The sequence below is a fragment of the Streptopelia decaocto genome, assembly GCF_964273445.1.
Source record: "Streptopelia decaocto genome assembly, chromosome: 1".
NCBI classification, from domain to species: Eukaryota; Metazoa; Chordata; class Aves; order Columbiformes; family Columbidae; genus Streptopelia; species Streptopelia decaocto.
The window spans coordinates 157,670,128-157,695,022 of record NC_138663.1 but is presented as its reverse complement, the minus strand read 5'-3'; the positions used below and the strand labels follow the sequence as shown (position 1 = coordinate 157,695,022).

Here is a 24,895-nt window from a genome sequence, read left to right as displayed (position 1 = left end):
GAAAGAAAGAAAGAAAGAAAGAAAGAAAGAAAGAAAGAAAGAAAGAAAGAAAGAAAGAAAGAAAGAAGAAGAAAAAATAAGAGAGAAGGAAAGGAAAGGAAAGGAAAGGAAAGGAAAGGAAAGGAAAGGAAAGGAAAGGAAAGGAAAGGAAAGGAAAGGAAAGGAAAGGAAAGGAAAGGAAAGGAAAGGAAAGGAAAGGAAAGGAAAGGAAAGGAAAGGAAAGGAAAGGAAAGGAGAAAAGAAAAGAAAGGAGAAAAGAAAAGAAAGGAGAAAAGAAAAGAAAGGAGAAAAGAAAAGAAAGGAGAAAAGAAAAAAGAAAGAAAAGAAAAGAAAAGAAAAGAAAAGAAAAGAAAAGAAAAGAAAAGAAAAGAAAAGAAAAGAAAAGAAAAGAAAAGAAAAGAAAAGAAAAGAAGAGAAAAGAGAAAGAAAGAGAAAAACGTGTTTTCTTTGTGTTTCTTTTTCAGCCTCTAGTTGCCAAAGGAGGTGGCTAAGTTGAAAGGTTCACTTTCTTTCTCAAAACTAATACATTTTGCAGTAGCAGAAATCTGAAAGTTCAGTTACTGATTCTTGCAAAAGACCTCAGGGACAGAATTTAGTCGAAACTGAAGTGCAGATGCTTCCTGATGCTCCTCCTCTACCCCAATGTGATGCTGCAGCAGTTCAGATCCACTCCTGGCCATGCCTGACCATCTCCTTGTTGCCTGACTTTCTGGAGAGGCTGCTCAGGGACTTAAACTGCCTGGAAACAAATTCTGAGTTTCGTCAAATGAGGCTTCAGCTCTTCCAGCCCAAAGTGCAGGGGGTAGCTGAGATGCTGGGGGCAAAGGGGATGCCCGGCCAGAGTCATGAGTGCCCTCACTGCTGTGCTGAACACCACCTTTAGTTTCATCTGGCAGAGCAAGAGCACAGAGAGATGTGCTGGGGGCAACCCGGGAGCCACTGTAGGTGCCCCCCTCCCTCTGGCTGGGGATATTCTCTGTTTTTTAGGGAAAGGTGCCAGGGAGAGCGGCTTGCTGGAGGATAGGGGCTGAGGGACACTGCAGGCCTGCGCTGGCTGCTGTTTTTTTGCCTGTGAACGTCACTTCTGGGCAACAGAAACTGTTCATGAATTCGGGTCAAAATCTGGGAAGAATGAGCCCTGGGAGCCAAACCATGCGTTTGTTTCCTCCAGAAAATCGCCTGCAGTAATGGTGACAATCCATGGCTCCAGAAATAAAAGGGAAGCGCAACAACATGCCTGAAAGCCAGGATTTTGCCCCCTCCGCAGCATCCCTCCTCGCCCCCGCCCCCGTTGTTTTGCGGAGAAAACGCTGGGGTTTGTTCTCAGGGCGGGCCGCGCTCTCGGCAAAACACCGCGGGGCCGGCCCGCAGCCTCGGCGGCGCCCGGGCCCCAGCGCTGGCCGCCGCGGGACGGCGGGGGGGAGGACACGGTGCGGGCTGCGGCGGGCGGGCCCGGCCCGGCCCGGCCCCGGGGCGGTGCGGCGGGGCGGTGCGGCTCGGCGCTCGGCCCCGGCAGGGAGGGGCCCGACTGCCCCTACGCGAGGAGCCGCCGCTGTCGCGGTCGCGGCGGGAGAGGTGACAAGCCGCTGCGCGGAGCCGCCTTCGCCCGAGTGGGAGAAGCGGGTGCCCCCCACCCCGCGCCCCCAACCTCCGCCGCCCTTCCGCGCCCCGCTTCGAGGTAAGGCTGCCGCCCCCTGCGCCGCCGCCACCGGAGTCCTCGCGCCGGCGGCCGCCCCCGCCCCGCGGGGACACGGCGGGGGACAGCGGGTCTCGCGGCTTCTCCGTGTCCCCCCTCGCTGCGGGGCCGGGCCGTGCGGGGACGCCGCCGGTGCGCGGCGGCGGGAGTTTCGTTTCTCCGCCGCCCCGGGGAGGAGTCGCGGCGGCGGTGCTGGCGGCCCCGGGGGAGCCTGGCGGCGGCGGCCCGCGGCGCCTCCCTGCGCGGGGAGCGGCCGCCGGAGCGTCCCCGGCCGAGCCGCTGCCCGTCCCGCCGCACCTGGGCGGGCGGCGGCCGCCCCCGAGCCCGCCTCGGCCTCTGCTGCTGCTGCCGCCCCGCCGAGGGCGCGGGAAGGCGCCCCGAGTCCGGCACTTGTTTGGGGTGCCTCCCCCCACGTCGTTTGTTTCCCCTTCACCTCTCTGGGGGAGCCGGCGGGGCGGCGGGCGCTGCTGCCTGCCCATTGCATCTGGTTCGGCAGTGATTTATGGTTTTGTTAACTCAGCATTCGGCCCGGCGTGCTTGCGGGAAGCAGCGGCGAGCGGGGCGTTAAGTTTTTGTGACTTGTGGAAGGGAGAGGAAAGGGGCTCCGTGGGGCCGCGGCCGCCCCAGCGCCTGCTTCCGAATCGCCCCCTCTGTGCCCCCCGCTTCAGCGCTGCGGGCAGAGGGGAGCGCTGGGCAGATTTTGGCGGGGGGTGAGGGGAATTACCGCCCGTGAAGGTGAGCATGACGGGAGGGAAAATCTGTCAGAAACTGGTTTTTTTTGTTGTTGTTTTTTTTTTCTTACTACTATTTTTGTGCAGAAACCCTATATATTTATTCCTTGTATGTACATATATGTGTATTTATCTATGTTTACATGGAATATGTACACATATTTTTTCGAGCTATGAGAACATTGCCTATAGGCTTCTGTTCCCAGATGTTTTGTTTTCCGTTTCTTTTAGGCATGTTTGCATTTCTGCTGGTAGGGGAACAGGCACAGCAGTAATGTTGCTGAGTATGTGTTTGAACAGTAGCATGGAGCAACTCGTGTGCCTTTAATGCAGCTGCAGAGGATATCCATGTGGGATTAATATACTTAAGCGATCATGTCACACTGACGTGTCTTGTTCAGACTTGTAGATTTTTAAAGCAGTGTGGACTTGTAGGTAGTAGCGGAAGTATAATTAATTTTAAGCATGTGACTTGGCCTAGTGCTTATGATTTTAACGTGGTATTCATACCTTGGTAGATACACACAGATTTAGCCATCTGTCTTCCCTTTTCCCTTCATGTGTGTGCCACGCTGCACAAATGAAAAACGTATCTCTGGTAGGCTTAAGGGCCAAATACATATTTAAACTCTTCTGGGAAATGCTCTAAAGTTACTGTCAAGAACTAGTGGAAAGCTGCTTTCATACGGTTTTTGAGTATGTTTAAAAAAAAAATCTGTTTGCTTCAGCATCAGTGATGCCAATTTGTAACTTGTATTTGGCGTTAATGCTATTTGCATGCATCCAGTACAGCTGATACTGCTGCTGGAAGGCATGTAATTCTTCCTGCTATGGACAAGGCCCTTTTGTGTAGTGTCAACTTTGTACGCTCTTAGAGGGCGTATGAACCCCAGGTAGAGCTCTGTGGTTTTTCTCATCTGTGATAAGGTGGTCGGGGGGTGCCAACTGATAATTGGTCATTGTGGATCTTAGCAACAAAACTTCTGACCCAGGCTGGAGCTCCGAGTTGGGGCATGTTAGTCTTTGGCACTTGCTGTAGTTGCTGGCGTATGCTCTGACTCATCAACGTGCAAGTGAAAAGCAGTGGCCTACAGTGGTGATTTGCGTTAGTGTAAGGGTCGGTCTGTCTGTCCAAGGTAGCTCACAGGATGGTAGCGATACTGTAGTTGTGTTGCGGTATCCCCGTCACCACAGGAGTGGTACTTCTGCAGTGTGTGGATAGATGGGTGGGTGACATGAGGTGTCACCTCAACATGCTTTCCCTCTGAAACCTATCTCCTTTATCATTTATTATGGCACTGGTGTGTTTGGGATTATGATGCTGAAATCTTCATTTAAGCATCATTTTCTTAAATTTGGCTTTTATAGAATAAAAGTTGCTATAAGAAGATTAAAAATAAAGTCAACTTGCAGCTAACACTTGGTGGGTGAAATTTTCATCTGTTCTATTACAGCTGCTCTGTAAGTTTCCCTGCTGGTTCCAGAGCCCCTAGAACTGCAGTATGTGGTACTGAATAGAATACTTTTTCTACTAACTTAGGGATTCTTAAACTGTGGTATACCTACCGTAGCAAAAGTGGTACATGAATCCTGCCACCAGTGGCATGTGACTGCCATTTTGGGAACCTTCTTAGTCTTGGTTTTTCTTGGGTTAAAAGCTCAGCTACAAGACACTGGAATAAGTTCTGTTAAAAATTTATGGCAGGAAGAAGAAAAAGCGTATTACATTGCTATTCCCTTTGCTGCCTGATGGTGTTAGATGGTTTTGCATCCTCTGGATAGCTCTTGGAATCTCAGCAACACTGTATTATTATTTAGTCCTTACGCTGCTGAGTAAAATTATACAGCCTAATTTATTTAGGTTTGGCATGTTCTCACTGGAACTCGTACCACGCTAGGTGAATGAACAGCTTGCTTGTTTATGTTGCCATTTTTTCCCCACTTTTAATAGGCCCTCATAGGTCTTATTGCAGTTCTACTGGAAGGTTTCAGAATTTGGTCCAACCTGCCAGTAAAAACAGAAGTAGAGAACCATGAACCACATTGGACTTGTTATCGAAGGAGGTATTTTCACACTGTCAGTTATCAGGGTCGAAATCTCACTTCAGATGGCTCCAGCCAGCCCTACAACTGCATTTACTGAGCTTCTCTGAATTTTTTTCTGGCATTTTATTGTTAGCTGTCTGGGACTGAAGTACTCGGGACAGATGTGAACATGTTGCCTTCATCTTTGCAGAATTACAAACTAACCTAATTGGCTTCAAGATCTCACTGTGTCTTTCTTCATGTCCCTCTATCGTGATTCAGACTGTCTGCTTATTACTCCTTTCCAGATGTCTTTTACCAATTTAATCTTTACTGGATCACTTTTCCACAGATGAATTATTATTCATTTTTTTCAGAGGCATCCAAGAAATAAAATGCCTGATGGAATGATGGAATTTTCTTTTTTTTTTTCCCCATTACCTTTTTTCAATATTCTCCCACGTTCATTTGCAACTTTACGTAAGAAGACTTAGTTAGAAAGTATTCATTAAAATGTCATTGAAGTGAAAGTCAGGAAAAGTGTTGATCAAAATGCTTTTCAGTTTCGAGTCACTCATTTCTGGTGAATAAACCTTTAAAAACAACAATTTTTTTTTTTCTTTTCTACTGGTGATATTTTCCCTGAGCTTTTTGCTGTCTTGATCATTGTGGTTGCATTATTGGTGATAACTGAGTTTTACAGAATCAATTTACTTAAAGCTTCAGAGAAACGCAATATCGCAACACAACTAAATTTGGAATAAAAATGTAGTCGGTATGGCTCAAACCACTCCAGGCATAAAGGAGGAGGAGATTTGGTGTGTAGAGTAGCTCGGCGGCTTATATTGATGTGCATGTGCACACAGACATTTCGGGAGACTGATGATGATGGTGATTGCCAGGGACTGTTCCCTTGTGGAGCCTGACACGGCACTTTTGCTGCCCAGGGCTGGGAACACAGAGAAGCCGTAAGATTGCAGGTGGGTGTTTGAGCACGGTGAGATGCAACCTGGGAGATGGTGGAGGGTGATGGTACGCAGCCATTTCTAGGGAAAGACATAGCATGTTGTGGAGCAATCAGATTTCCTAGGCTGGAAGGCTTCACAGCCTGCCTGTGGTGTGCTGGAGATGCGGGTCACTCTTTGCCTAGATGGAGCTGAGACAGCAACCCCGGCGTTGAGTAATGGTTCAGTATGAAAGTATCATGTCAGTGTAAAGTCCAGAAATACTTGTGACCTATGACCAGTTGGGATCATGTATCTTAAAGCGACACGACCAGGGTCTGTCTGTAGCGGCAAACTCTCAACAGTGTTTTCCTCTGCTCACCACTGAATTCCAGGTTTAGGTTTAAATTCAGCTACACCTTGTTTTCATGATGCTTCATCTGTTTTAGGCTGAAGGATAAATAGGTCTGTTGTGTCTCCACACTGAAAGAATTTGAGACTATGTCTGACTGGTTCACCTGGTGGTTTGATGCTGATGTTAGAGAGTAGTATAGAGGGAATTGAGCTGTGTAGGTCTCTACAGGGGAAGGATCGAGTGATGTGGGAGCAGCTTCCCGCTGCTGCTTCTTTTCTCGTTGCTCTTAGTTTATCCAGGAAGGCCCCAGGCCATTTGTAATATTTTTGTGGGCCTTTGTGAGATGTCCTCAATCCCCTGGAGACAGACAAATATTTCATACCTAATGGTATGAAGGAGGAGGTCTGGGAGGTTGAGCCCACAGCTCCTCTGACAAGAAGTCATTTGAATTATGAGAAGATCCATGTCCTCTCTTTTGTTTGGTGTCCCTGGTCTATAGTGTGAGGTCCATTTAAGCGAGCTGTTAGTTGGCTTTGTTGTTGACCTTTACCAGGAACAGGAGATTTAGCAGTAGTCAGTGGTTGCTTTGGACAATATACCCATGGCAAGTTTCTTCAGCAATGGTAGGACAGTTAGATTTTCAAGAAGGAAGGAAACTTCTAAGTATTTTGTTAATGATTTAAGACTGGAAGGAGTACGGGTTGAATTCACAGGTCTCAGAGGAAAAAAAAGTGTTTTAAGGTATAGGGATGTCTAAATGTACTCAAGTCGGGTTTTATAAGCTGGCTGTTGGTGGATATGGGTGAAATGTGTTCTTGTTACCTGAGAGGGCTTTCCATGTGTGCAAAAGGTTTTCACGAAGTAGAGCATTTCCTTGTGCCCTTTGTCGGGACGTCATGCTCTGAGCATTGAAGGCCTGAGCATAGGCTCTCATAGAATTAATTATTTTGGCTTTCATTTGCCATCCTGAAATCTGGAATTTCTATTCTGTGCATGTATATGGTGAGATGTGAAAACATCAAGATGATTTTGGAGTTTGCTGCTGGAGCAGTGGTTGTTAGGGGCTGACTGAATTTTTTTGTCGTTGCTGGTGGTACCAGTCAGGGCTTCCCTGAGACCCTTGCCTTGCTGGCTGTTTGTGAGCTGGAGAAGATTTTGGAGTTTCTTGGTCTTTGCTCTAATAAAGCTTCCTCTAGTTGCTGGGAAACTGGAGATTCTTTCTCGTGCTTGAATGAGGTGATGCTCTTTCCATAACAGCAGTAGTGTTGTGATATCCTTACTCTTCAGCTTCTCTGTCCAGGGTCAGGTCCAAAATACAATCAACTCCACAGGTTAGACCAGAGTAACCTATGAAGGTGCCAAGGGGACTATGAAGAAACTGGTTTTTCATACAGAACGTTAAAAATGGATTTTGGGGACTTAAACATGTTCAACCTTGTCAATATATTTGTTGAAATTCCCCAAATTCTGGAGCATTTTGCCACCTTCTGTTAAAAGATGTTAGTGTTAGCCATGCTAAAGCCATTTGTTTATTGTAGTCTTTAAGTGAGTAAATGTTAGCTTTAGCTTTTCAGATTAATGAAATCTAATGAAGATGCTTTACTAGAGGCACCTTAGATTTCATGTTTGCAGAACAGGTGAACGAAGTGCTTCCTGCCATCTGCTTATGCCTGAGTCTTTGACTCGGTATCAGGAAGGGGAAAAAAAAGACACAGGATTTAGGTCTCGTTTAGACAGCTTTGGGTGATGCAATGCATATCAAGTATTTCACTCTTGGGACTGTGCAGTGCCTGTTGGCAGTGAGAGGTAGGTCTTGTGTTACTCAATTCATTAACTTAATTTCATAATGCTTTATGCTCTTTGCTTCCTGTTTGTGGTGGAGTGCATTTCTTCTGCTACTTGCAGATTTTAGAAGGTATCTGATTTCTCTGGTTCTTTTCCTAATTCATTGAACAGCCCATTCCAATTTATACCATGGCAGATCATAGAATCATAGAGTAATTCTGGTTGGAAGAGACCCTCAAGATCATTGAGTCCAACCATAACCTAACTCTAGTGCTAAACCGTGTCCCCAAGAACCTCATCTATGTGCCTTTTAAATCCCTTTAGGGATGAAGTGGGCTGTGCCATTTGGATTGCTGGGTGCCACGGGAGAGGCATGGACACCCTGTGATTCTTTTTGGAGGTTCAAGCTCTTGAATCCTGGGAATGGTTAGACCTAGATAGGCATGCTGTGGGAGCAGTGGTGAGTGTGGACAGGAAAGGTGAAGGTGTAATAGCCATATTGGTAAGATTAGGGCCCATCCCAGCAGAAGGAGTTGCTGTTGATGGCTTCAGTCAGTCATGGAAATAACCTGTCCTCACCATTGTCTGAATTAGGGGAAGGGGGAAGAAAAATCAATATGCTTTCTGAGGTATAAAGAGACCTCTTAATAGTGTGGCAATAACAGGAGGCCAGAGCTGGGTGGAGCTCAATTCTCCTCCTTCATGAAGCAGCAGAGAGGTTTGGTCATCTGAATTGTGTTGATGGCCCTGGGGCTGACAGGAGGATTATCACGATTATCGCAGCATTGTTCTTGGTTTCTATAAAGCTTACCTCATTCTTCTTTGCAGATTTCAAAGATGATTGAAGCCCTTTTTCTTGTATGGTGCTAGTAGTGCCAAGCCTGCTAGAGCTGGTCCCTGCTGCTGTTGAGTCCTTGGTGGAGTCTGCTGCTGGAAGCAAACTGGAAAGGGGGAAATGTGGGTTTGTGTAGAACTGTGCAGAAGGCTTTTAGGATTGAGGTGATGAGTTTTCTGAACAGGGGGAATGACTGAAACTGCTGTAGTTCCACTTTGCTTACTTCAGCAGGATTTTGTCAATGGGGTCATAGTTTTTTGTTGCTCTCCACATAATAGACTGAAAAAAAGGAGCAGAATTAATGTGATATCTATAAAGGTTGGGTTTTTTTTTTTTTTTGAGCTGCCAATACACTAGAAGTTCTGTTGTCTCAAGAAGAGATCTTTGAAGATGGCCAAAATTGGAGGCATTTGCATCAAATTTTGTGTTTTGACAGACCTATAAAGAACTCTTCTAGAAAGTAAGCACTGGTAGCTTCAGTTTTTTGTTAGGTGGCTTGCTTGTAAATATCTTTGTAAAATAGAAGTGCATTCAATATGCAAAATTTCCGAGAGGACTGAAATAGTAAGGTCCAAAATTCTGTGGACCTTTCTGTGCAGGATCTGAAGTGTTTACCCTTCTGTCAGCAGTTAAAAGAAGAACCAAAAGAAGCAAATGCAAAAACATCTATGTGATATTCCCTTGTATATTCTGCCAACAGTAAAGGGAAAAGCTAGAGACCGAAGTCTCTTTAGTTCATCCATTGGGAACTTAGCCTATGGTCACTTGCGTTTGTCAAAGGCAGAACTTCCAGCTCAGATGAAGTCATGTTGCTGTGTCTAGATGCAGTGAAAAGCTACTATTATGAGTAGGGGTCTAGGTTGAGGGAGCTGGGCTTCTTCAGTTGAATGAAAAAGAGTCTAAAGGACAATCCAATAGCTGTTTACAGCGATTTACAGCTACTACAGGATGGTTGTGAAGATGATAGGGCCAAACTCTATTTAGTTGTGCCATACGGCAGCAAAGGACAATGACAAGAAATTGTTGCATTTGAAATTCAGCTTGGATGTTGGGAAAATCTTGTTATTAGGAGGGTAGTGCAGCACTGCAGCAGGTCATCCAGAGAAGCTAATATCTGTCCTCAGAGTTTTTCAGAACTCATCAAGGCAAAGCTACTGCTGACCTCATCTTCTGTTGGTGACAGTCTTGCTTTGAGTCAGAGGCTGGACTAGGTAACCTCCAGAGGTTTCTTCCAACCAAAATTTCTAGGAAACTGGCCCAGATCACCCCCAAAATAAAGACTTTTTATACAACTTTGAATTGAGATGGTCAGTTACTGTGGGATGCTTGGTGATAAACTCAATTTCATGTGCTCAGTGTAGCTTTTGTAGTTCATGCAATAATGTCTCAGTGACTGTGATGAGTTTTGTTGGCCTAAGTATTTATGACCTGAGGACCTGCAGGTTATTTTTGTCAACAGTTTTCTTTTGGTCTCAGCCAGGTCAGAGGGAAGGAGCAGAACTCTTTGATGACCAGTACTGCCCAAACAGGCAAACCCTTCTTGCAGGTCTGCTGAAGAAGGATTTGGGGGATGAGGTGCCATTGCAATCACCAAGGGGGCAGGTGTACTGCAGTGAAATTTGCCTTATGATCTTAGGTTTGTAAGACTATGTTCCCCACAGCAAAAGATGTGTTTAATCTTCATTGTGTGCTTTTCCCCTGCAGTCCCCTTTGTGTAGTATGACCTTTAAGTACGCCAAAGGTGACAAACAGGATGCCTTCTAATCTTATTTGGCTCTACTAATATGTATTAGTGCTTGTATTTTATCGTTATTGGAGTTGGTATGAGGGGGAATAGCCAAATGAATGGCTTTGTCAATTTTATAACACTTTTTTTTGTGAGAGGAAGAGGAGAGTCAGAGAAAAATGCAGAAGAGGTAAAGTACGCCATGTTAGAAAGCTGAATGCTGTTCCATTACAGGCTTTTCCCTACAAATAAACTCTCTGTTCTATCTTCGGAACTCTGGTGAATGAAGTCCTGTGTGCATTTTGATTTTTGAGGCATTCTTTCTGTAATTTACTTCGTATTTGAGGTGGTGGGATTAAATCTTGACATGCACTGCTTGAAACATGCTGTTGTCAGAGGTCAGGCTTTTGGATGCCGTTTTATCCCACACCTAGTGCTTCTGCCAGAGGACCTTATTCTTTGCCTTTCTTTACCCTGACTTGTTTGCTTATTTTTCCTGAGTGAAAACAATTCTTGTTTCTGCCGGTATATACAGCTACTTATTTTTTGGTTTCTGTTACATGACATTGGGAAAAATGAAGGTTCATGTTCATGTACGCAACATTATGTGGCAGAGTAATTAGGCAAAGATCCATATGTAATGTTTGAAAACATTATACAAATAAAAGTATTATTGGCACTTCACAGTAGTCGGAGAGCAAGCTGAAACAAAACAATCTCTTTTGAGGTGAAAATGGAAATTGGGTGCAAAACTCATGACTGTTTGAATGGTTGTAAGTCTGATGTTTAAAGAAAAGCTTGCCTATGTGAACACAAACTCATAGACTTCGCAAAACAGCTGCCTGCTAACCAGAAGACTAGTTGCTTGCCAGCAGTTCACTTGGCATAGCTTTCTTCTACCTGTCATCCATACTTCACAGAAAGAAATAAAACCCTGTACTTACATACTCCAGGCCTTCCCTCCTTGCCAAAGTAACGCTTTGGTAATTATATGGAGTCCTCTCCTCTTACATGTATAGGTCATTAATTGCTGTAAAAGGGTGAGAGATTGAATGCTACTCTTACTGATTTTAAAAAACAAAAATTATCCAATTGGCTCTCATTTTCTGTGTAGTCTCCTGGAGCCTGTTTTCTCTGCTTATAGTGGAGATTGCTTGTTGATTTTGCTGCATGCCCCTGAGCATCTACCCTACAGACTAAGGCTGTTAAGTGGCAGCTTGTAGGGAAATGGGAGCTAGCATCACCTCTTAAATAGCAATACTTGTGTTGCAGTAGTGTGCAAAACCAATAGGATAATTTTAATAAATTAGAAGGAGTGCGTTGAATTATTTTTGTTCTAATTGGAGATGGGAAAATTCAAAATGTAGCTTAGTTTCAGTGGCATCTTTTTCCCTTTGGGTTTATAATTGAGTAATGAAAAAGAGCTCTTGGATTTAAAGGATAATTAGAGAGTCCTCATTATATCACTGGTTGGAAGATTTATTATTTGCAGCCATTGCTTGAATTATGTGCAGGATCTGGGGTAGTTAGAGACTGATAACTGAAGCTTCGTAGAAGATTAAAAAAATATTTGGTTTACCTACAGAAAATGTAATTGGAATACTTCTCTCATGTAGTTATGTGAAGTATTATTTTTGGCAAATAGGAACTTTTTAGAGGACAAATCTTGCTCCTGTGTCTTCCCAGTAGTTGGCTAGTATGGGAAGCCAAGAAATTCTCAGGATAAGGGGCAGAAGTTTAGTACATGCATCCTCCAGTTATGCTCCCTGAAACATAAGAGGGTTTTCCTAAGCCCACGTGACTTTCTGGCTGAGGTTAGGAGGTTCTCTGACAAGGTGATTTATCAAATGGTTTCCTCCTGTTGTGGGTTTGAATAGGAGTTACTCCAAATCTGAGGCCAGAACAATAGCAATGGAGGAAATTAGTCATGGAGGGATCTGAGGAGGAAGGAGCATGTTTTTATCAGCAGTGGAAGAACTTCCCAATACACAGGGGTCTCGCTAAAGATTATTTAGGCATTAGTGAGTAGTGACAGTTTACACCTTTGTATTGTTTCCAACTGTGTATTGAAGACTAAAGGGTACAACACTTGCTGTCTTCTTAATTTGGCACGATTGGAAAGTATTCTTCATAACCACATGGATTCAAAAATACATTTTATGAAGGCTTAAGCGTTTGGTGTTTATTTCAGCTGGAGTGAGAGACTTGAGAGACTTTCATCAGATAATTCCCTGGTTGTGGTGGATGCTGTACAAAATAGAGGGACATGAAGTCGGTTTGCAAAGGGAAGGATTTATCTTGAATTGATATATGTTGCTGGCTTAAATAGTGCTTGTGCTTTTACCCTGTGATTCCTTGTGATTCATAAAATACCTGTTCTGAGTAGGCCTCAGCAGTTGAAGATAAAAGGTTTCTGGTTTGTAGGTAACCCTTTTACATTCTGCTAGAAGAGCTGGGAAGATCTATTCAGATATGTTTTGGGGAAATGATTTACATTTTTGGATGGGTACAGGTACCTAAAATGACCATTTAAAATGACACTAGGTTGTTTTATAGCTGGGACATCTGCACGGGGCTGGCAGATGTAAGCCAGGACATACCAGTAAGCCAGTCTTTCCACCAGTGGCCACTGGAGGCCAACAGCATTTCCCTAGGGTGTCTCAGAGGGACTAAATGTCTAGGTTTGGATGACTTAAAGTTTAAATGTTAATGTTTGATATTTCAGATCAGCAAACTGCAAACGTTTTTTTCTTTCAACTGTCATGAAGAAAAATAGAATCACTTACCTGAAAAAACTTCTGCTAAGAGTAAGGCAGTGTAGGTGATTTGCCAGTTTATTTTACCTGGCTTATTATTTTGCCAGTTTACATTACCTAGCTTTTATAGACCAAGTCAGCAAGATATTGGTTGGTTTACCAACCTTCCCTCCTCTGAAAATGCCCCTCTAAAAACAAGAAGAAAATCAGGAGGAGGATCCCAGTCTAACTCCTCTTAGGTTAATTTGGTGTCAATCAGTTGTTCAGAGGAAGAAAGCGTGAGTGAGTGCAAGGATGGATGTTCAGTCAGGGGAAAAAAAACCCTGGAACATGTTCAGCATAGCTTAGAGAACAAGCTTATGTAGCTTATATAGCAACATAGCTGGAACATGCTTATGGCAAGCTGGGGATTTACACCAAAGCTGTAACTGCACATTGTCAAAATACAGGTGTTTAGCTATATGCTAATATCTTTAGTTATTTTAAATGTTTTTGAAAATCAAAAGTGGTATCCAGTGCATGTAACTTAAGTGTCTAAATATTTATCCTCCCAATGAAGCTTCTTCTGTAGTAAGATTTCACCTCTTATATGTTTAATGAAGGACATGATAGAAGGAGCCTAAGGGTGACCGTCTCACATAACCAATAGAGAAACACAGATGCTTTTAGGATATGATGGAATCTCTTAGAATAGCTACATTGGGATAGGATGAATCACAGCCCACAAATGCCTGTTTCTCTTCAGTGACTATAAAGAGAGAGGGGGAGTAGAATGACTCAGTGAGATGTGGTTGTTTATATTTGGTCAAATATATTTCAAGCTAAGTGCATAAGGCTACAGTCCAGAGGCAGCTCAGCTCTCCATGGCACCCGGGATATATCTCTCAAACATTCAGCCTGGTTTTAGTGTCCTGCAGCTCTCCTCTGGCTAGTGCCTTCACCACCCTTCCCAACTGGAACCACCCCGTGAAGGAACGGTACATGTGTACTCAGTTTTCATCCTGATGGGGAATTGGTGTCATCCCAAAATAAAGTCAGGATGCAGACTGGATGGGTGCCTGAGCCCATGTGTTTCGATCTCACAGTTTAGACGCGGCTTAAATTCCTTGTGCAACCAGCGGAAGGAGAGAGGGGATCTGGGAGGCCTCCAGAAGCCACCTTAATTTTGGTAAGATTGAATTCTAACATGTAACTTGAATATAGGCTTGCTTCTGTGGTGTGTTTTCATTTCATATTTCTCTCAGCATGTATGATGAAAATAGAACAGTCTGTTTTCGTGTCTGTGCACAGTCTATCTCCAGTTTTCCTCAGTTAGGGAGATGTTGGGATGTCTGGGTGCTAGGAAGTTAAAACAAGTGAAATCCTGGACTGAAAGTTCTTCTGATAAGCATATTTTTAAAAACAAAATTAAACCTAGCGGTGTCCTTTCGGAACAGCATGCCTGCTTCCAGTTAGTAACTTGAATTATGGCATTACTGTTTATTTTTGTAACTTATAATGTTTTCTACCATCACTTCAGCCCCAATAGAGAGAGAGAGAGAGAGAGAGAGAGCAAAGGCTGGCATCAGTGGTATTATGCATGAATAGGTTTAGGTGCCTGGTTTTAAAATCTTGGCAACTGCCTTGACTTTATGCTGTCATGCAGACCGTAGCTACCAAGGTTGAATTTGGCTGGTATTAACATTTTGGGGGAAGTTGCTTAGGGAAGAGTCTGTTACTGATACACAAAATAGTTTTGAGGTTCTTCTTGCCATTGCGGAACATATCAAAATGTCGCTGTTGCCATAGGTCATCTATGCAAGGCTCAAAATCATCTTTCTGCTGTACTGAATGTCACATAAATTGGTTAGTGTCTTCAATGTTAGTTTTATATATATTCCCCACTGCTTGCAAAACCCCCTTTAAATTGAGAAGTTTTGTTGCTATGATTCAAGAGTAGAGAAGGGAAAACAACTATGCGGGTTCTACTTGTTCCAGTTCTCCTCTTTATTAATTCCAAAATGGTCCACTTCTCTCCAAAAGTTATATCTACACCCTTCAGAAAATTGTGTGTAATAGTCACCTTTAGCAGCATTTTTTCCTTGATTCATTAATTATAGGAGCACGTCAAGCAAAGCAGATGGCATTTTCTGAGCTGGGAATTTACCTCTATTTGTTATTCATTGTGTTTGACATTGGATTTCTCAGCTTCTCTAAGATGATGTCGTTTTGCAATTAAATAAATAATACAATTGTATAAGTTGGCCTGAAAATGGAAATCCTGGCCTTTTTCTTTGTAACTGCTGTGAAAAAATGAATGTGCACAAGAGAACGTCTCAATTTGATATCAGTCACTTTGGAACTCACCCTTCAATGTACAGAGCAGGTATTTTTAAAAATCTCGTTTTCTTCTGTTCATGAACTCACACCTTATTTGCTGTGCGCTACACAAGCGCCATTGTTGAGAAAGATCAGACATTTTCTCTTGAGTTTTCTGATGGAGCCTGGCCAAAGGGTTCACAAATGTGACATGAAGTATTTTCATCATGCCCTGTTGTGTGGAGGGGCTTCTGATCCTTGGGCAAGGGAGGAACTAAAATGTAATAACCCATATGAGGAACTGGGTGGGCACATAGCTGCTAGTTCTGTGTTTGTGATTGGAGAGTCCGAGGAATAGTATCTGGGAGCACCTCAACCCCGTTTGACTGCGGTTGAAGCTCTGCAGTGTTTGAAGACTGGCCTATGTGCTGTGAAGTGATGGTGCCGAACCCTCACCTTTTGGGGGATTGTGTTAATGACTCATCTTGGGTTTGTGGGTTTTTTTTTGAGGTAACTTGCATGTTTCCTTCCTTGTGGGAAGTGAACTAAGGGACCACAAAAGCTGTCAACACGTGTTGCTGTATGAACATGCCTGTGGTCCGTGGGGAGAGTGACTGACTCCTGTTGACTGGTGGCGCCCCAGCTCCTTGTCTTGACTTGGGCTTCCTCACTTGTAACCTTCTGCTCGACCAGCCCCAGGATTTCCAGGCTCTGACTGTCGCATCTCTTTTTCCCTTTCCCTCTCATTGCTGTCTCTGCCTCTTCTGCCCAGCTTCATGTCATGTTTTGGTCCATCTGACCTTTCTCACACCCTCTTTGCAGTGCTCTCTCAAGAGCCTGTCTCCTACATGTCTGTGGGGCACCAGCTGAAGGGTCATGAAAGCAACAGGCGAGGTTGTCTTCCTGCTGTCAGCTCCAATGTCTGGTCTCTGGCAGATGGAGCAGCAGTTACAGGGGAAATCCTGCTAATCTCCTGTAACTTGAGCCCATTACATGCTCAGTCGCACCGTGGGGCTGGTGCCTTTCCAGCCACATACGGACGGGTGGACGGCGGGAGGAGGCGGTGGACGCTCACTGCAGAGTATTTTCTGAGGTTTGCACTGGTTAGGGATCAGAAAATAAAATAAAGAGATGGTGTGCGTCAGCTGAATTCTAGCAGGTTTTAAAGTTTTGTCAAACAGGAAAATATTTTTATAAGTATAGCAAAAAGCATAGCCTTGATTTAAAGAAAAAGAAAAAAAAAGCAAGGGATCAGTGCTCTGCCAAATTTCAAGATTGCCCTGACCTGGGCAGGGGAGCCGGAGCTCCCCCCAATGAGCTATAAGGAGGCCAGAGCAACATGTTTTTGTCTAGGCAATCTCAGAAATGGGCAAACTGTGTTTTGGCAGAAAAGTAAATAAATCCTGCAGCAGATGTCCAGCATGGAAAATTTTTAACACGGGCCGCTCGAGTTTGGCCAAGTCAAAAGAATGTGGAAAATAACTATGAGATGCACGATCTTAATAATGGATGGAGTTACCACCCCTTGTCCCCGGGGTCTCTTGAGTCTCACCAGAATCAACTATTCGAGAGTTTTTTTGGATTTATTTTGTTCTAGGGTTTGGTGTTTATTTTTTATTATTATTATTTTTAATAGAGGAGAGTGTGGGGGGGTGAATGAGCAGAGAGCAAGGGCTGGCTGGCAGGAGCCTCCCTGGTAGGAGCACATTTTGGCCATGCCAGGGAGGGGAGGGTTTTCACCAGTTGAGTGGGAGATGGGGTGGTTTTGCTTGCAGGATAGAACAATAACCGATTTTTGGAAAGCTGTGTTTATAATATGCAAAACAGTCCATAGGAGACAATGGGGCCTTGGGACAGAGCTGCCAGTGAATGAGATCTTTGTTTTCCTCTTGTCTATTCATATTTCTAAAGTTTTAGTGGCATTTTAAACACATTTTACACATTTTTTTCTATGTAATGGCTTGAACTGCATGAACTGCTGTCTAACGTAGTATTGCACTGCAATCTTTATCCCTTTCTGGATAATGATTGACTTTCAGCTTAAGCTCCTTTTGTATTTTTTTAACTGCAACTCTCGTTCAATAATCTTTGGCTGTTTTGGTTTTTTTGTTTTAAAACTTCAGCAAAATTTGTGAGAAAACTGTTTGACAGCAGACCTTGTGTACCAAGCGTTACCGAGCTGCCCACAGTTTGACTTGAAAATGGCAACTGGTCTCATATTCCTTATGCCAGAACCTTGGTACAAATTAACATCACTTGTAAGCTAATCACAGGAGCTGCAGTTCAGATGCTGCTGGTGTTATTTGTCTGCCAAGAATATTAAAACGCCGTCGTATAGATTATGTTGTAATGAAGAGGCATCCCATACTTGTGGTCCCTAAGAACTGGTTTCAAATATTAGGAAAGAGATTATGTGTATATCGCTGTTAAGTGCAAATGCTGCACAGTAAGATTATGCAGTATTAAAATGAGAGTATTACTGCCTGAATCGGAGTGCATGTTAAAATAAAGGATAGATTGAGCTGTGCATCACAAACCAAACACCTTTACAACCAAACCAGCATCACTGCAGTTCTGCAATTTTGAAAACGATGTTTGTGCAAGCATTTATGATTAGCAAAAGCTTTGAAAATCCCCATGCAAAAGACATGGAGCCGCCGCAGCAGAGGGGAAGGGGTCGTTTGCTTCTGCTGCGTGTGTTATTTCATGGAGGTATCGCTTCACCTCGCCAGTAAAACTCCTTCCCGGCACGAGGGGAAATTCCTGGTTCATCAGTATGGATGCATTGTTTTTACACATTAGAAGTGCTGCGTTGCCCTGTCAATCATCCCGTTCGGATCAGTTTAAGAGCAGTCGGGCTGACGCAGCCGGGTGTGATTGGCTGCCATATGCTGGGAGGGCTCTGGGAGAAGGAAGGGCTGCAGTCTTTCAGCAACAGAGTTTAAGGCTGTGTCTTTGCTTCATCATCTGAGGGGGGAAAAAAAAAATCCCCAGATAATGCACAAGGCTTTCTGAGCGCCAAAAAAAAGAAAAAAAAAAAAAGAAATAAAAAAAATCCAGGCTGCTCATCGTTTCATGTGAACATTACTTACCATGGTGCGATGGGAAAGATACGGCTGTTTGTTTATATCGGATGTTCCAGTTCACGTTGGGAATGTGCGGAATAGACAGGGCTAAAGAAGGTAGGAGGATCGTTTTCTTTCTTTTTTTTTTTTTTTTGAATGTTTTAAGGAGTTTGCTGCAGTGTGCTGCATACCCTATGTGTTGCCTGGGGGAATGAGGGAAACAATGTTTCCCCGGTGAATATATTCTGTTGGGGTGCAATAGGTGGATTTTATGGTAACTTGTTTTCAAAGGGAATTAATTTCCAGTGCAAATAGCTCTCTTCAGAAACAGAATGCGAGTATACGCATATTAAAATAGTGCAAGTAAAAAAAGAAATAGGTCAGTGTGTTTCAGAAGTGCTGTTACCCTAATTGGATTTTTAGCTGGGTTGTCATCTGGTGGTGCTTCCTAGCTTTGAGAAGGAGCCAACCTGGAAATCTGTGAACTTTATAGCAGATATGTTTGAAGATTTAGGTGAATTAGACTGGCTGATCTAAATAATTCCCAGTCGGAGGCTTTAACTAAAGCCAAGACTGCCTGTCTTACACTTGTCGGAGCTGTACAATGAGGTTACAATATTTTACCCCATTATAAAAGTGCTGGTGTTTTAGACTGCGCTGTGATTCCTTGTGCTCTCAAAGGCAAGTCGGGAGAGTTTTTTGTATTGTAGTTTAGCTGAATGTTTCCCCTGCCCTTTCCAAGTCTTTGTCTCAGCAGCAAAACAGAACCTGTACACAAAAAACGAGGAAAACAAGGTTAATAATACGTGCGGCAATTATCTGATCTTTATACATTTTTAATGAGAGAACACACAGCTAGCAGAATAATTTAATGAGCAGGCTGGCTTTCAGAGCAATGATTTTACTGTGCTGAGACACATCAACTTTCTTGCTGAGGAGGAGCCTCAGGAAAGAACGGATAAGATTTGTGTTAAATACTCTAGAGAGAAGGAAGAGGGTTATTTAGGCAGAGGTTTGAAAAAATTCTGGAAGAATAGAGGAGTTATTAGTTATTATTATTGATTAGATTAGAAGCAAACTCCACCGTCATATTGCGGGAGGGGTCTGAGGACATTGCCTCATCCTGTGACGTGCTGAAAGGCTCTTCAACTTGCCCAGCCTGCCAGAGGGATTGATGGTGCTCAGTACCTTTCAGGATCCCACCCAATTAGCAACCCAAATTAGCATTCTGTCTTCAGTTGCATTATAGCAGCGTCATCTCTATGTGCAGTATATAATGTTGGCTTTTTATATTTTTTTTTCAGTTGATGAAACAGCAAGAAAATGTTATTATCTTATTTCTCCTGTAATAGTCGTGAGCATTTTAATATAACTATTTGTATTTGGATAGGCTGCAGGTAGAAAAATTAAGTGTATGACCTGAAGAGGGCTAAATATGAATGTCTTAAAGAACAAGTGAGGCAAAACAACCTTTCACAGCCTAGAAAAGCTTTAAGTGGTGTAATTTTAGGGAAGGTTTACAAAATTTAAAGATATTTATTTATTTATTTATTTTCCCATAGGAACAAGTTACACTAGTTTTAAAAGTATTGCATTAAATAGGCCCTTCTAGACCAACCGTCCCTCCTCTTTTCCAAGGAGAAGTACAGGGCATGGGCCGGTGTCACCTCCCGGCTCCGCAGAGCTGATTCTTCTCTGAGGAGGTTGATTCAAATTCCCCCTTCCCTGGCTATATACTTGCTGAAGACCTGCAGCCAGGTTGTCGGCACATCTTCAGTTTATGAACCGGTTATTTTGAAATGCTGTGATCTTCTAAGTAAAATCAGCCTCGTGTCTTCTGAGAATTTCAAACTGCTAACAAGTGAAACCCATGTCACGGTATAGAGCGTTATTATTAAAAATCCATGGGGTTATAGGGATGTATGTTTAAATATCTAATACTGTCAATGCTTAAAAGTGCTGCTAAAAGTCAAACGAATATTTTCCAAGCTAGAAAATGTGAGCTAAAGATTTAATTTTTGCAAATAAAATCATTTTTATGTACAGCTTACAGAGAAAGCTTTTCAGTCTCATGTTTTGAGACTGTCTCTTCCTTTCAGATAATTGAAGTGGCTGTTTTTCTTACCTTTGAGATTGGCAGTTGGGCATAAGGAGGATAATGCTATACATTACAAAGTGAAAATTTGCATTCATCACTCAATCAAATGATTTGTATCAAGCTATTGACAGACAATCAAGTGACAAAGGGATTAAAAAAAATATTACATGATCAAGGAATACTTTATATTGATAGGTTGGTGTGCTTTTGACTGGGAGGGTAAAGGTGATGGTAAATACTCTGTGTTTACTTTTGTTATGTAAATAGTTGGTAATAAAAGTAGTTTGGACCAGATTCTGGTAACTCTTTTTGTTTAGTAGTATCTTTTCCGCTTAACTGCGCTGTGAATTTCATTAGAGCTACTGGTGCAGTAACGTCTTACTGTGTGCAGTCTGCCTGTTTTCAAGGAATAATTATTTTATTTAGAATTAGTTTCTTCATTCTCCTGAGGCAGGGTTTACTCATGAGTTCCTTGTACTCAAGTATAGTGTTGTGACTGCAAAGTGTTTGTAAAGCCAAATCAAGTTCTTCATTTCTAAGCACATATTTTATAGAAATCTAAAATAATAATCACGTGCTACTTTCTTTTTTTTTAATTTTTTTTTTTATTTTTTTTTTTTTTAGCAAGAAAAGTGGCTCTCAGTGTTGTGTGGGATTTCAGCCACTTAAGTCTGGTAACTCATCTCTGCTGTGAATGAATGTTGTTCACACGTATGTCAGGAATAATCTGTACTGTGTTTGCTTATTTGTAAAAAGCTCTGTAAAAATCTGGTTTTATAGTACTAAGAGATGAGAAAAAGACTTAGTGTTCAAAAGAAATTTCTCATTAATGATTTTGTGTATGGCTTTAATATTATAAATCATTAGTTAGACACATTGCTAAGATTTAAGTTTCACATAATAGATATTAATGATACCTTGTTTTCTAATGTTATTAGAAATTTCTGACTTTGAGGATTTTTTTCTCTTTCAGGGAAGAAACACTTTTTTTTAAAAAAAACGAAATTATTTCTTCCCCCCTTTTTTTAATGAATAAAAACCCATGGCTGTTACAAAATTGTAGCAAAAGAGAATAAAATCATTTGCTTTAGCATTTGTTAGTATGTATTTTATTTTTAAAACCATTTTCCAGCCTTTGATTGGGAAGCTAATGTGATATGGTTAATACAATGTGTTATGGTTACCTAGTGTGAACCAGCACGATGTTAACTAGTCTGTAAACACGCTGAAATTATAGTCTGAGGAAAACAAAACTAATTTCAAAAGGGTGTCAGTGCTGAATACTAGTTCAAATAATAGTAGTATTAACTGCTTGACTAATTAAACTAATCTTCTTATACATTATTAGCAAATTCAGTGACAGTTGTTGGTTATTGATATACAGAGTCCAAAGTCTCCTTTTAAAAACAAACTTTTCAGCTGTATTTGGGGTAGAAGGTGTGTGAGGAAAAAGAAATCATGCAGCCTGTTGCTAGAATCTGCCAACTTCTTAATCTCCCCACTTAAAAAACATTTTCTTTTTTAAATAAGGCCATTAAAATGCTGAGCTCTGCCTCTGACAATGCTGGTGATGTTAAGTTCTTAGTTCAGTATTTTGGGCACACTAAAAAGGGAAAACATTGGGGCTTTGAAAATTGAAGAGCATACACAACAAGGAGATTAAATGAAAAAATCCTTATAACTGACACAAAGAAATCTTAATTATGTAGGGGACTTTTTGTGCTGGTGATGATTAATAAAGCTGTTGAGAATGGTGAGCATGCAACTTGCTGCTTCCGTGGGAGACCTGTGGGATTTCTGCAGCCGTGAGGCTGGCAAAGGACATGGCGGGCTTGTGATACCTTAAACTTTGCAAGTGAGAAAAGCTCGGCTGTAGTTCTGATAAATGAAAGGGATAAACACGCACGCTCGCACCCTCCCCGCTCGCATTTTTATACCTAGATCTATGTCCACAAACGCATACACACGTATGTAAGATACACGCAGCCATTAAAGTATGCTTTTTCATTTTTGTGATATTTGCAATACACAAACAATAGCTAATAAAGGCAGTAGGAGGGATTTAGTGGTACAGTTGTTGCATAAAGAAATGGATCAGGAAATACAACAGATGGTTCATATCAGAGTCTATTAGTTTTTTCTATTTTGTATCAGTAATTTTTTATCAGTTTCTGAGTGGATGATAAACAGCATTTCAGAGAGGTCTGGGTGTTGCACGTTGCTGCACTTGTAAATAGAGACAAGGTCGGTCTGGAGGTTCATGTGCTATAAAGTCTTCTCTCCTGCAGAGAGTACAGCAACTCTGGCAATAGGGAGAACTAGAGAATACAGGTAAGGAAAAATACAGAAATGTTTTCCCTCTGTAGTTTTATGGAAGGAGGCTAGGACTGTTAGAAATACTATGGTGTTGGGGTTTTGTGGGGTTTTTTTGTTTGTTTGTTTTCCTTTTTGTGAATTCTGAAGACAACTTTTCAGTATGGTTTTTCGTGCGTGATCGGTTTTAGGAGACAAGCCTAGCAAACATTTATTTATTTATTTATACACCTCCAGCATTCTCTCCTATGAATACTGAATACTTTTTTTTTCCTGGGTTTCTGATGATTTTATGTGTCTTTTGGTTTTTGTTGTTGCTTGTTTGTGTGTGGTGGTTTTTTTTATTTTATTTTTTTTTCTTTTTAGTGCTCTGTCGTGTATGCTTCAGGTATACCAAGTGGCTCAGGTTCCCTCGCCCCCTAATCTCCTGAATCTGTCATGACTTTTGCACTTTATAGATATTACGGGCAGCGTACTGAACTTAGTCTGAAACTAGCTTTGAGTTGCAAAATGGCAAGATTTCTGTTCATTTTCGGGCCCTCAAAAGGATGGTTTTCATTGCTGGGTTTCAGCATGCTGGGTTTATATAACGCTCTCCTCCAGTATCTCTCAGTGGGAAAATCCTCCTGACATCAAGATGGGGGTAACGACTGCTTTGTAGGATATCAAAGCCTAGTTTTAGTCCATTTTAATCTTTTTTTTTTTTTTTTGGATACTCCTTCCCACTTTTTTGACCATCTGTGGTGCTGTTATCAGCAGCTATATGGATATTTCAAACCCGCAGCCCCACTGGTTTGTCGGCAAACACCTCTGGCTGTGTCTCTGGTGGGACGGGCAGGTCCGCCGCTGCAGGAGCGTACCTCTGTGCCCGGTTAATGATTCAGGACTTCAGCGTTGCCTCACTTTTATGACAGAAGGAAGAAGTTCTTCCCCATGAGGGTGGTGAGGCACGGGGACAGGCTGCCCAGGGAAGATGTGGATGCCCCATCCCTTGGGAGTGTTCAGGCTGGATTGGCCGGGGTTTGAGCAACCTGGTCTAGTGGAAGCTGTCCCTGCCCATGGCAGGGGGGTTGGACTAGGTGATCTTTGAGGTCACTTCCAAACCAAACCATTCTGTGATTTCCCTCACAGCTATGTTTACCCATGGCACAGCATCCCCAGCTGCGGCCTCTGACTGCTGTGAGGAGACCAGCGCTGGCTTTCCCACCTTCGTCTCCTTGCCCCGCAGCCCAAAAGCAGTGGGACCTGGTGTCCTGGTTTGGTTATGGCATCTCTGTCTGTCAGAGGCTTTTGCAGAGGAGGACACCAGTGTGTGGGCTGCTTGTGTGAGGGGTTGCAGTGCTGCAGTCCTTATTGCCATGCTGAACACGTGCCAGCAGCACGGCGCGACGCTCTCCTGGAGCTCTGGCACTTGTCTTTAAAAACTTTTCTCTTCACGTGTTTTTTTTGTTGTTGTTGTTGTTGTTTTTGTTTTTACAGTTCTCTTGTGTAGTTTGCTCCCCCTCTGCTAATCCTGAGAGACGCTTTGGGGCTGGATTGCTTTACTGCCATAATTTTAAAAGGGTGGGGGAAGCCAAAAAACCCCTAAGATTTTCTTTGCCACAATGAGGAAGGCATGAAAGGATTTGAAAGTGGCTGCACTTATGTGTTTATAAAGCCAGTGCTTTTATTTTTTTTGCCTTTTTTTAAAGACCTCATTTAATGATTGTGACTTTTTTGCAGTGAGGCCACTTTCAAAGGCTTTGGTATCCACAGTAGCAGCTCTTTGAAGTGAAAACGCCAGCAGGGGGACAAGCCAGTAGCTTAATCCTTGGTGTAAAAGGTCCTAAGTGGTAAGAAGCGACAACATCCGTAACTAGGGTGCAAGGTGGAGAGCAATACTGCAAACTAAATCCATCTCCTGGACCTGGACCCTTGTGAAACTGCAAATGGTTGAACACTTCCATAGGATGTGGTTGGATACTTCTGTAGGACATGAGGGATCCAGTCTCCCTCCTCTCACTCTCTCTGGTTTCCCTCTCTCTTCCCCAGTCTCCTGAGGAGTAGGACACAACCACTGAAGGGCGAGGGAGTGTGTCCTGAGAACAAACACGTGTTTCTATGAGGTTTTTTTTGCTTTCCCAAGTCAGTAAATCATCCCTCTGGAGTGCAGAGCAGGTGGCACAGTTGGTCGTGTGATCTGCCAATCCTTGTGAGCATGTGTCTGTCCAACTAGGTTGGTTTGCTTCATGGTGGCTTCAGGAGATAAAGCTGTGCCTTCATGTTCTG

General features: G+C 42.9%; 1 protein-coding gene across 8 annotated transcripts in view; it reads left to right on the top strand.

Moving 5' to 3' along the window:
* Positions 1-1,528: 1,528 nt before the first annotated feature.
* MBNL2 (muscleblind like splicing regulator 2) overlaps positions 1,529-24,895 on the top strand; it is a 112,440-nt gene continuing 89,073 nt past the window's right edge. For 4 of the 8 annotated variants that reach the window (XM_082050001.1, XM_082050002.1, XM_082049995.1 and 1 more), the window contains exon 1: positions 1,529-1,678. The gene's annotated coding sequence lies outside the window, so the exon portion shown is untranslated. Of the gene's footprint in view, positions 1,679-13,904; positions 14,022-17,361; positions 18,334-20,938; positions 21,026-24,895 lie in introns of those variants that run through there. The other 4 variants (XM_082049998.1, XM_082049996.1, XM_082049999.1 and 1 more) reach the window with 4 other exon arrangements.